The 12,677-nt window shown below is 34.8% G+C and overlaps 1 long non-coding RNA gene across 1 annotated transcript; it reads left to right on the top strand.

Moving 5' to 3' along the window:
- The first annotated feature begins 558 nt into the window (after positions 1-558).
- Positions 559-1,777, top strand: LOC113309828. Its single transcript, XR_003340767.1, has 3 exons — positions 559-611; positions 1,315-1,396; positions 1,490-1,777. It is a non-coding gene; the product is annotated as an uncharacterized LOC113309828 (long non-coding RNA).
- Positions 1,778-12,677: the final 10,900 nt, after the last annotated feature.

Here is a 12,677-nt window from a genome sequence, read left to right as displayed (position 1 = left end):
GTTATAAATGAATCTTAAAGTAATACATGTATTTTTTTATGTTTTCTTTTTGATGTCTATTTTCTGCATATATATACAAGTGTAACTTTGCATTACACATGTTATATGTATAACTTCTGCTTACACTTGCCATATGCATGTGTAACTTCTGTTTACACATTCACACTGTAATTTAATAATTTCGGGCCTAGATTTAATAATTTTGGGCCTAGATTTAAATTTTATTTAATTATGGGCTTGACAATATGCATAAGGGTATCAAGGTCTTTTAATATTTCGGGGCCTAGATTTAAACTTCTTTTAATTAAGGGCCTCATATTATGGGTTACCCATGGGCGGGGCCTGAGCGTAATTTTCCCATCTAGGAATTACTGGTTACTCAAGTTTTTCCTGACCCGGTTACTGGCTAATCCAGTCCTAAAAAACTTTTAATCGCCTAAAAACTTAATTCCTGGTCCATCACACGACACACGTGGAAGTAATAAATTTTGTTTTCTAAATGCCTAAAATGCCCTTCTAGGTTAGATCTATTTTTTTTCAGTTTCTTCTCCAACAACTAGAGAGCTCTGGCGATGGCGATTGATGGACAAAAACCAGAGTAGGAGATTATGGTAAATCTTCGATTTCTTCATCTCTATTTTTGCATTTCTAGGGTTTAAGCGATGGCGATTACTTTTACCTTTTGATTTTTTGATTTCTCTTTTTAAGTTCATCACTTTTATAATTTAATGGTAACAAAGACATGAGTGTAAGGAATGAAACCGGAAAGGATCCAGGATTGAGTCGGTAGACAACTAGTTGGACATGAGATTTTTTAAATTGTTTTTACAAGAACACGAATTGGACATGAGATGAATTAGTAAGGGTTTAGAATTGGATGATAGGCTGTCAGGTGTACTTTTAGTAATTGTTGATTTGATTGATATTGGGAATTGAACAGTTACTTTTTTGTAAATTGGGATGAACTGTATTCATTTGATTCATATTCTTATGGTTTTGATTTGTATTATTTGAATAAAGTTTCTTAAATATTGCTTTTGTACTTCTAGTTCCTATTCCTATTCCTATGGTGAAGTGATCAGTGAGCTTATGGTCTACAAGGGAGAATGTAGGTTAACTTTAGTGCCAATTAGTTGAGTGGATATTTTGGTGTACTTTGAACGAATTGAGTAGCTATTTTGGTGTAATGTGAATGAGTTTTGGAGATATGTCTCTATTCCCATGATTGGCATTTTACCTGCATGCTGTATGATTAATTAACGATCCATATCTTGAGATTCTCTAACCAAACGTTTAATCTTTTTTGTCCAACAGAGAAAATGGCGAGCTTTTAGTCCGGTGCGGTATGATAGGAGAAGCACTAAAAATATTTGAGGACATGGAGTTATAGAATAACGTAATTGATTGTTACTGGTACAATAAATCACAAAGTTGTAATCTTGCTGTATTTTATTTTAATTTAATATTTTCAACGTTCATGTGCTTTCAGGAACTTGAATACTTTTGTGTCCATCTTAATAGAAAAGAAGGCTGCAACTGATGAGCTCATCGAGGAGCGGCTATTTGAACTGTCCAATGATCCGAGGTTATGGTAAGTGTAACCTGAATGTAACCTTTCTGTTCTAAATGGCTAAATCGAACATTTGCTATTTTTTCTCACCTCGTACATTTCAAAGAAGGCTCGCAAAATTGATAGTGTTGTACTTGTATGTTTAGAATTTGATAAAGATTTAGTTCAACTACTGGTATCTTGCTCAGTGTATTTTTAATGTACTTTCAAAAGAAAATGTAGAGTATAATGGACTTCTGTTTTTGTGTCTCGGCTTAACTAATTTTGAAGTTGCCATTTATGGTAATCTCATTTTTGGTGTGGATTTTTTTGGAAGAGTTCTCTTAAATACAAGTAGAGTTGGTGTAGGGAGAGAATTGATAGACATTTATTACAAGCTAACTATAAGGAGCTTCAAGTCGTGTAGAACTAGGAAAAAAAATAACTTGTAGCTACGAATGTTGTTATCTAGAAAGTTGATAGTACAAAGAGGCTAGGAGCTTTGGCTTTATGATTGCATCTAAATAAGATGATATGTGTTTCTTTCTTTTGGTCATAAAATGTCTCTTTCGGAAATTTCATTAGGATCCCGTTCTTGTACGTTTCCCAATTTTATTGACAAAAAGGGGGAGAATTAATATGTAGTTCACACTACAAAACATATGGTTTTCGGATCATTATGCAAGGGGGAGTGGTTTCCATGTGAGATGAGTATTGACTAAGGGGGAGTGATACATATCACCATAGTATTATTGTTGAAGTTGTGATACAATTGAACTTTGACGCTGTGTAATGATAATATTATTGTACAACTACGGATTTTCAACAATGATGATGCTGAACTTACAACCTTTGGGATCATTGGAGTACTTGGAAGTGACGAAGATTTCGAGTAATGTTGAAGATTAGACATGTGGAATAGGAGCTACAAAAGTTAATTAATTTATTTTTTGTATTCCATATGTATTGATAGTTTTGTCACTAAAATTGACAAAGGGGGAGATTGTTAGAGCATTGCTCGGTCGAACTCGCATGCGTTGCTATCTCAAGCATGTTTGTCAATATAAGTGATCAAAACTATAAGTCTTGATTTCTAGTCTACTATAGCTAAGGTCTCCGACTAGGATAGAAAGTGTAGTTGAGCTCAAGAACTCCACGACAATCATCATACAAGACGAAGGACTACTCAAGGAACCGGTGGATCTTCATCGACTAAAAGGTATATGGAGACTTGAACTAATCTATCACTCAAAAGTCTATTTATCTCCTATCTTGAGACAAAAGTCGTTTTGCTATATAGACTTAGATTATACACATTTGCTATTTCAAGCCGAGTTTATCTCGTCTATCTATTTCTCGAAATATGTGGTGGTAAGCTTTCGCCTTAGCCAAGTTCATCTTTACCTAGTGACGAAAGTCATGACAAGTTTCAATCACTTTAAAAATTGCTTACTTTGACGAAAAATAGTTTGTGAATAACAACTATAGAATATCAACTTCCTCTAAGAATGTTTCAATGATTGAAATGAGAGTTTAGATAATATAACCATTGAAGGATATAAGCATTGTTGTGGAAACACATATATGTATAACTCCTTATTCCTTGAACCGAAGTTTGCGAACTTTGTTGATCAAGAGAACCGGAATGGTGGCGTGAGCCAAGTCCGCGAACTCAGTCTGCGAACTGGTGGAAGTTCTCGTCTCGAGAAATTCTGCTGGAGTTTGTGAACTCCGTCCGGGAACTTAAGTCCGCGAACCCAGTCCACGAACTTGAGTAGGTTATATCAAAAAATGATGTTTGTGAACTTATTCTTATATAACTAAGGAATGAAAATTGCAAACCGTGGCTATATAGTTCATGAACCGATTCGAGTGAATCAAATCGTTTTTGCTTCAATTGTGTCTTGTGTAGTTAATTAAGATTTCCTTGCAATTGAACAACTCTCTAACTAGTTCATTTGAGTCACTTGAACTAGTTATGGTGAAGAAGAATATGGTTGATATGAAAGTGATCATATGGCTAACCATTCGGTTGACTATTGTTGAACCAACAAATGTACAAGTTTGGGTACGGTTCCACAAGCCTAGAAACATGCATTTCATTTGTGTGTAACAAGCTAGTTTTCGATCTTCCGGTTGAAAGATATTAGCTTGAATCTAATCAGGTTTTCATCTAACGATGAATATTGAATGCTTTGTTACCAATCTAACATTAATTGTAAACCCTGATTTGAAAGACTATATAAGGGAGAACTCTAGCAACTGGGAAATCTAATCCCCACACCTTCTGTGTGATACTAGTTGTGCTAAGTTAGAGTCGATTCTCCTTTAACCTTTGGTTTCTTCTTCTAAACCAGGTTAACGACTTAAAGACTTCATTGGGATTGTGAAGTCAGACCGATACTACTTTCTTGTAGTTGTGCGATCTGATCTTGCTGTTTCTATTGTACGAGTACAATTGTAATAATTGGCTTGAGATTGATATCTCCGATAGGCAAGATATAAAAGAAATCACAAACACTTAGTCTCATCGTTTGTGATTCCGCAATATCTTTTTTCGCTGCGTCGATTAAGATTATTGTGAGGTGATTGATAATACTAGGCTGTTCTTCGGGAATATAAGTCCGGTTTATCATTTGGTTCCTGTTCACCTTGATTTATCAAAAGACGGAACAAAACTCGTAGGTATATTCGTGGGAGACGAATTTATCTATTACCGTAGACTTTTCTGTGTGATACAGATTTTTTTATTAAAGTCTTTGACTTTGGGTCGTAGCAACTCTTAGTTGTGGGTGAGATCAGCTAAGGGAATCAAGTACGTAGCATCCTGCTGGGATCAGAGACGTAAGAGGATAACTGTACCTTGGATCAGTGTGAGATTGATTGGGGTTCAACTACAGTCCATACCGAAGTTAATTTGGAGTAGGCTAGTGTTTGTAGCGGCTTAATACAGTGTGTGTTCAATCTGGACTAGGTCTCGGGGTTTTTCTGCATTTGCGGTTTCTTCGTCAACAAAATTCTGGTGTCTGTGTTATTTCTTTTCCGCATTATTTTTTGTTATATAATTGAAATATCACAGGTTGTGCGTTGTTCAATCAATTAGAATATCCGACCTTTTGGTTGTTGATTTAAATTGATTGACACTTGGATATTGGTCTTTGGTACCATCCAAGTTATCTCTCTAGTATTTGATAAAGACTCACAGATTTCTATTTGCTTGAGTATATATCAAATCGAGAGATTGAGATATAAACTCTTTGATATAATTTTTTTTATCTAGATTGAGTCTGACTGTCTAGTTGATTCTCTAGATAGTATATTGGAGTTTGTCCATACAAATTGCTAAGCGAAATATTGGATGTGGTTTTTGTACCCCCACTTTTTCACTAACCATCATAATACAATTACACTATCGAATTTCGTCACTCTCAGATTTCAGACGAAAATCACTTTTGTAGTCGCACTAAAGAGGAGAAGATAAACCCTAGTGAAAAAGCGGGGGTCTAACAACACCATCCAATATTTCGCTTAGAAATCTGTATGGACAAACTCCAATATACTTTTTATTAGAATCAACTAGACAGTCAGACTCAATCAATGAAAAGATATATCAAAGAGTTTATATCTCAATCTCTCGATTTGATCTTTACTCAAGCAAATAGAAATCTGCGAGTCTTTATCAAAGAGAGATAACTTGGACGGTACCAAAGACCAATATCCAAGGATCAATCAACTACAATCAACAACCAAAAGTTGGATTAGAGAAGTTGATGATCTTAACGCGCAACCTGTATTATTTCAATTACATAAAATATAATGCGGAAAAGAAATAACACAGACACCAGAATTTTGTGTAGATGCAATCATAAAGCCGAAGCTAAATGCATTCATCAAGGAGTTTATAAAGATACAAGATAACCTATATAATATTCCACAACCGCACTCCCCACAAAGATTTGGCAATTAAGCACAAGTTCAATTAAGAACTCTCCCCCATAAAATGTCATTCCCGAAAGAACAACAAGAGCGACCTTAATTTCGAAAGAAAAGAAGGATTTCTTTGGACATAAAAAATCACATACAAGTATGAATTTGAATCCAAAAAACTCAATTAAATTAACCACAAGAGAACCCATGATTAATTTAATCGAAAGATGCTCAACATAAGTGAACTTATGGAGACTCAAAAAAAAATACAATTAGATTAATCACAAGAGAACCCATAATTAATCTAATCGAAATACACAACCAAACTAATCACAAAAGTAATCAATTTAATTGGTCATGCTCATCATAAGAAAACATACGGAGCAACAACTAAGTAACCAAACAAGATGATTAATTTAGTTGAATTTGCTCGACATAAAGTATCTCGCGGAATAACAACTAAGCTAATCATAAAAATAATCAACTTGGCCAATTTAATGCTCAACATAAGACACTTTGCGGAGCCCACAATAATACATAAAATATGGATCAGGGAAGATCAATACTGCGGAATACACAAGGATTCTAACTATTTTTCCATCATTATTCGCATAACGACATTCAATAGACATAATCCTTGCAAACAAAAGATTTTAACCTATCTTCCATCAATAATTGACATAATAGGCTTAACTTTTGTATTTGTCAAAATTCTATTCATTCTTTTATCAATACATGCATATCAACATACGAAAGACTTTACTTTTGACAAGGTATGGGACAATCATAGTTCACGGACGTAAACACACATATCCCATAACAATATTGCAATATATAAAATCATAAAGATTAATACTGCAAAAATCATCTTCCAAACAAATTTAGAATTTAAACCAATAAATCTAAAACACATGAAGATGAAAACGTTGGACATAGCTATGTGTAATCACAATAATGGATATTCCAAACTCTAGTTATTCTCCTAAATAAAACAAGAAAATAGAAGATTTACTAGGCGATAAGACCTTTGAAGAATTATTTATCGTCCCCGAACTCCTTGTCGTCAACAACCATTGGGACATAAGGTTCATTAAGGTAGGAGTTTATATCAATAAACCTTCTTGGCTGATGATATCGAACCAGGGCCTTCTGAATCTCATGAGTCTTATACACAAAAGCCTTTATTTGTTGAATATTCTTTCGCATCTCCTTCAACACTTCAAGCATATCAGAAAACTTCTGAGAGTTTGAAGGAACGGTTGTTGGCTTCCTCACATTCCTTCTCTTTCTTTTCAAGGTAGGAGATAACGGAGATTTTTCTTTTTCGTTCATGATTGATGGATTAACAATCATATTAACATCTTTTCCATCAGAAGACATCATGCTTGGAGTATCCATAGCGTATGGGTTTGTGAGAGGAAATCACAAATTGAACTCAACAAGTAGTCTTGAGATGAAAAGAGGTTTTGAAGAAGGAAAAAGGAATGTAGGGTTTTGAAACCTTTAAACAGGTTCGTACACGTCCAACTCACAACCCTATAAAGAGTAGAATTGTCGATAATAACCCTCTTTTGTTGATAGACAAGGAAGAACAAAACTAAGCAAGAAGAAAAAAACTTTTCCTAAAGCCTGAGAGGTACAAAATCATTGTCTCTTTTGATCAGTCACGTGAGACAAGATTTCCAAAACAGCACAATCAAGTTGCGTTGTGGTGAACAACAATTTCTCCACCATTTTCCTTTTGAGAGGAATCCACAGACCTCTGTCTATCAAAACGACCCGACCATACTTTCTTCTCTAATGGTCTTGGTTTATCCTTGGAAACTAACTTCTTAGACGAAGATAAAATCCTACATACCTCAGCGGTCTTCTGAGCAAGTTTAAGCTTATTTGATAATTGATTTGCTCTTCGTTGAATTTTGTTGACGTGCCTCAATTGGTGTTTGTACTTGTAACACTTTGAAAGTTCATGACCCTTTAGAGAACAATACGAGCACCTCAAACTGGAATAAAAGTCAGGCTTCTGAGATGTGCACGCAACTAGACACATGGTGGAACCTGAAACATTACAAAGAGAGTTTCCAAGAAATTGGTCAATTTTTTCTTCCAGATTAATTGGGTTCTCTTCTGAAAGAATATCGAGATTGATGTATGTATTGCTACAGTTATCAAAATCAATATTTTCACCAAGAAGTGCAACACTTGATTTCTCGTCTTCACTAGAATCATAATTGTCAGACATTTTATCAAGAGTTGCAGCCATACCTTTGTTCCCGGTGTATTTTCTACGATTTGGGCACTCGTTTGCAAAATGACCAAATCCCTTACACTTAAAGCACTGAGGCATATCCTCATCATCAGTTTCATCTGTTTCCCTATTTTTAGGAGGAATATGATTATGAGGTTTAACTGATGCTTTAGGCTTATCTATGGAGAACCGTTTATTTCTCTTCAACAGAAGATCCCTAAACTGTCTTGTAATCATCGAGACTGACTTGTCAAGATCTTCATCTGATGAATCTGTCTCAGAGTAATCATCTTCAGAGATATACACTTTTTTACTCTTATCAAGTAATTTAGTGTCCTTTTGTGCTTTGAACGCAACATCCTTAGTTTTGGATGAATGTTCGTGATCAAAGATCTTAAGCTTCCCAACCAGCGTATTTTTGGAGAGGTTATCAAGGTTATTTCCCTCAACGATGGCATGCTTCTTAGAGTCGTATCTAGATGGCAGCGATCTGAGAATCTTCATCACAATGTCCTTTTCAGGAATAGTCTTACCCAATGCGAAAGATGCATTAACAATTTTAGACACTCAGTGATTAAATTCATCAAATGTATCTTCATCTGCCATACGAAGGTTTTCCCAATCGGAATTAAAGTTTTGAAGCCTAGCTTCTTTTTCACTGGAGTTACCTTCGAATACGGTTTCTAAGATATCCCACACATCTTTAGACCTCGTGCAATTTGACACATGGTGCTGAAGATTTGGGGTAATAGCATGTATAATGGCATTCAAAACGTCAGAATTTTGCTTTGCAGCATTTATCTCGGCAGGGGTGTATTCACCAATATCATTGGGAACGTTTACATCTCCATCTGCCACGACGGGAGCATTATAGCCATTAACAACATATACCCATGATTGAAAATCACGTGCTTGAAGAAAAGCTCGCATAGCAATCAAGTAATTAGAGCCATCGAAGACTGGTGGTATGTTTATTGAGATAGCATCTCTGTCCATAGAATCAGATTTCTACAAACACAGACTTGTAAGGTATTGAACGTGTTTGCCTGCTCTAATACCAATTGAAAAAGTGGGGGTACAACAACCACACCCAATATTTCGCTTAGCAATCTGTATGGACAAACTCCAATATACTTTCTAGAGAATCAACTAGACAGTCAGATTCAATCTAGATAAAAAGTATATCAAAGAGTTTATATCTCACGATTTGATATAAACTCAAGCAATGTGAGTCTTTATCAAATACTAGAGAGATAACTTGGATGGTACCAAAGACCAATATCCAAGTGTCAATCAATTTAAATCAACAACCAAAAGGTCGGATATTCTAATTGATTGAACAACGCACAACCTGTGATATTTCAATTATATAACAAAATATAATGCGGAAAATAAATAACACAGACACCAGAATTTTATTAACGAGGAAACCGCAAATACAGAAAAACCCTGGGACCTAGCCCAGATTGAACACACACTGCATTAAGCCGCTACAGACACTAGCCTACTCCAAATTAACTTCGGTATGGACTGTAATTGAACCCCAATCAATCTCACACTAATCCAAGGTACAATTATGCTCCTACGTCTCTGATCCCAGCAGGATGCTACGTACTTGATTCCCTTAGCTGATCTCACCCACAACTAAGAGTTGCTACGACCCAAAGTCGAAGACTTTAATAAACAAATCTGTATCACACAGAAATGGCTACGGTAATAGATAAATCCGTCTCCCACGAATATACCTACGAGTTTTGTTCCGTATTTTGATAAATCAAGGTGAACAAGAACCAATTGATAAACTAGACTTATATTCCCGAAGAACAACCTAGTATCATCAATCACCTCACAATAATCTTAATCGACGCAGCGAAAAAAGATATTGCGGAATCACAAACGATGAGACGAAGTGTTTGTGATTTCTTTTATATCTTGCCTATCGTAGATATCAATCTCAAGCCAATTTTACAGTTGTACTCATACGATAGAAACAACAAGATCAGATCACACTACTACAAGAAAGTAGTATAAGTCTGGCTTCACAATCCCAATGAAGTCTTTAAGTCGTTAATCTGGTTTAGAAGAAGAAACCAAAGGTTAAAGGAGAATTGACTCTAGCTTAGCACAACTAGTATCACACAGAAGGTGTGGGGATTAGATTTCCCAGTTGCTAGAGTTCTCCCTTATATAGTCTTTCAAATCAGGGTTTGCAATCAATGTTAGCTTGGTAACAAAGCATTCAATATTCACCATCAGAAGAAAACCTGATTAGATTCAAGCTAATATCTTTCAATCGTTAGATCGAAAACTAGCTTGTTACACACAAGTGAAATGCACGTTTCTAGGCTTGTGTAACCATACCCAAACTTGTACATTTGTTGGTTCAACAATAGTCAACCAAATGGTTAGCCATATGATCACTTTCATATGAACCATATTCTTCTTCACCATAACTAGTTCAAGTGACTCAAATGAACTAGTTAGAGAGTTGTTCAATTGCAAGAAAATATTATGTAACTACACAAGACATAATTGAAGTAAAAACGATTTGATTCAATCGAATCAGTTCATGAACTATATAGCCACGGTTTGCAATTTGCCTTCCTTAGTTTATATAAGAATAAGTTCACAAACATCGTTTTTAGATATAACCTACTCAAGTTTGTGGAATGGGTTTGCGGACTTAAGTTCCCGGACGGAGTTCACAAACTCCAGCAAAATTTCTCGGGACGAGAACTTCCGCCAGTTCGCGGACTTGGCTCACGCCACCATTCCTGTTCTCTTGATCAACAAAGTTCGCAAACTTCGGTTCAAGGAATAAGGACTTATACATATATGTGTTTCCACAACAATGCTTATATCCTTCAATGGTTATATTATCGAAACTCTCATTTCAATCATTGAAACATTCTTAGAGGACGTTGATATTCTATAGTTGTTATTCACAAACTATTTTTCGTCAAAGTAAACAATTTTCAAAGTGATTGAAACTTGTCATGACTTTCGTCACTAGGTAAAGATGAACTTGGCTAAGGCGAAAGCTTACCAACACATATTTCGAGAAATAGATAGACGAGATAAACTCGGCTCGAAATAGCAAATGTGTATAATCTAAGTCTATATAGCAAAACGACTTTTGTCTCAATATAGGAGATAAATAGACTTTTGAGTGATAGATAAGTTCAAGTCTCTACATACCTTTTAGTCGATAAAGATCCACCGGTTCCTTGAGTAGTCTTTCGTCTTGTATGATGATTGCCATGGAGTTCTTTAGCTCAACTACACTTTCTATCCTAGTCTGAGACCTTAGATATAGTAGACTAGAAATCAAGACTTATAGTTTTGATCACTAATATTGACAAAATGCTTGAGATAGCAACGCATGCGAGTTCGACCGAGCAATGCTCTAACAGTTAGTTGCAGTTGATTCTCGTCCTTTTATCGTCGATCTATAAGATTCTGCGGCTGAATTGGTATTTCCGTTGAAAAAATCTGGGATAAGTTAAGAAAACCATAATTCTTTAATTAAACTAGTAAAACCACATGTGCGATGCACATGCTTGAATTTTACTCTTTTAACAACTCCAAACTTGATTACAATGATACTTTTTTCGTAAAATAAAATTTAGTATTCTTATTTATACTCATTAAGTAGGTAATTCAGAGAGGTTTTCAAATATGTTAATTTTACAAAAATCCGATGTGTATTTTGAAAACTATCAAGTTTTTAAAAAAATTGATGTATTTTTAGAACAATTGCATTTCTGTTAATATGTAAATATGTAAGGTTTTGCATGTAATATTGATTTAATGTACGTTTTTACCCTTAAATATATGTGAAGTGATAATTGATATTAAAGGTCATATTAGTAACTAGCAAAATATACCTCTTTTCTTTATATTAACTAGCAAAAGTGCACGCTCGATGCGAGTGCCATTCTGTTCCGCTCCAGTCTCACAAAACATTTCTTGGTTTTCTTTTCCAAGCCGGTTGATTTTTTAAAAGCTATAAAAGCATAAGTAATCCCATCCTTATTTAATATTTATATTTTCCTTTATCATTCTTATTTTATTTTATTTTATTGATGACAAATATTACCCTTAATATTAAATCTCCACCTTTAATCTCCAACTCAGAAAATCCCGGATGGAAAATATATAGCCATTCTCTCTTGGAATTTGTTAGAGAGTGTGTGCACGTGCGTGTTACCTTATGTGATGGACCAACCATATTTCACATGGGAGCCTACGTCATAGTTGTCGCATGTTTCTGGAGAGTCCAATTTTGTGCACACTCCTTTAAAAAGTGTCCACGTAACAAACAAATCCTATTGGTTGTTTATAAAGAACCGTTAACTCCTTAATTAAATTAGTTTTATTTTTCTTTTTATTTAATTATTCATTATATGTAATCTATAAAAGGCAAGCATATATCAATTCATTATCCTTTTTTTTTTTGTATGCCTTCGATTCGTTATCAATTGGATAACTTATTTATCTATATTTTTACAGCATTAGAGCATTAGAATTGAACCAAAGGACCTGATGTAGAATGGAATGGAAGGGCCTAATGCAGTAAGGTTAGCTTTGTACTGTCTTTAACATCACCGAACAGAGTCCATTTAAAGAAGAAAAAAATTACATTTATGTTGTCGTTGAATCATTTGATACCAATTCAATTATCATCACGCGGTGATCATCACGAGTATGCAATATATACTTCTCAGTTGAATTCGATAAGAATTCACCCTTTAAATGCAATCAAATGTATACAAATATAGCATATCATCAAAAATCTAAAAAGAAAACTAAGTAGCCTATGATTTCAAAAATAAATAAATAATAAGATTGATAAAGAACACACGTTTGTACCTTCAAGACCTAACTTAGAAAACCTAAATCTTATTTGGCACCTATTTGATCGCCTTCCACAAACTCCGTTACACAAAAACC

The sequence above is a fragment of the Papaver somniferum genome, chromosome 9, assembly GCF_003573695.1.
Source record: "Papaver somniferum cultivar HN1 chromosome 9, ASM357369v1, whole genome shotgun sequence".
Classification (NCBI taxonomy): domain Eukaryota; kingdom Viridiplantae; phylum Streptophyta; class Magnoliopsida; order Ranunculales; family Papaveraceae; genus Papaver; species Papaver somniferum.
Note: the sequence above shows the minus strand (reverse complement) of the source record. Positions and strands in the feature narration are given on the sequence as shown.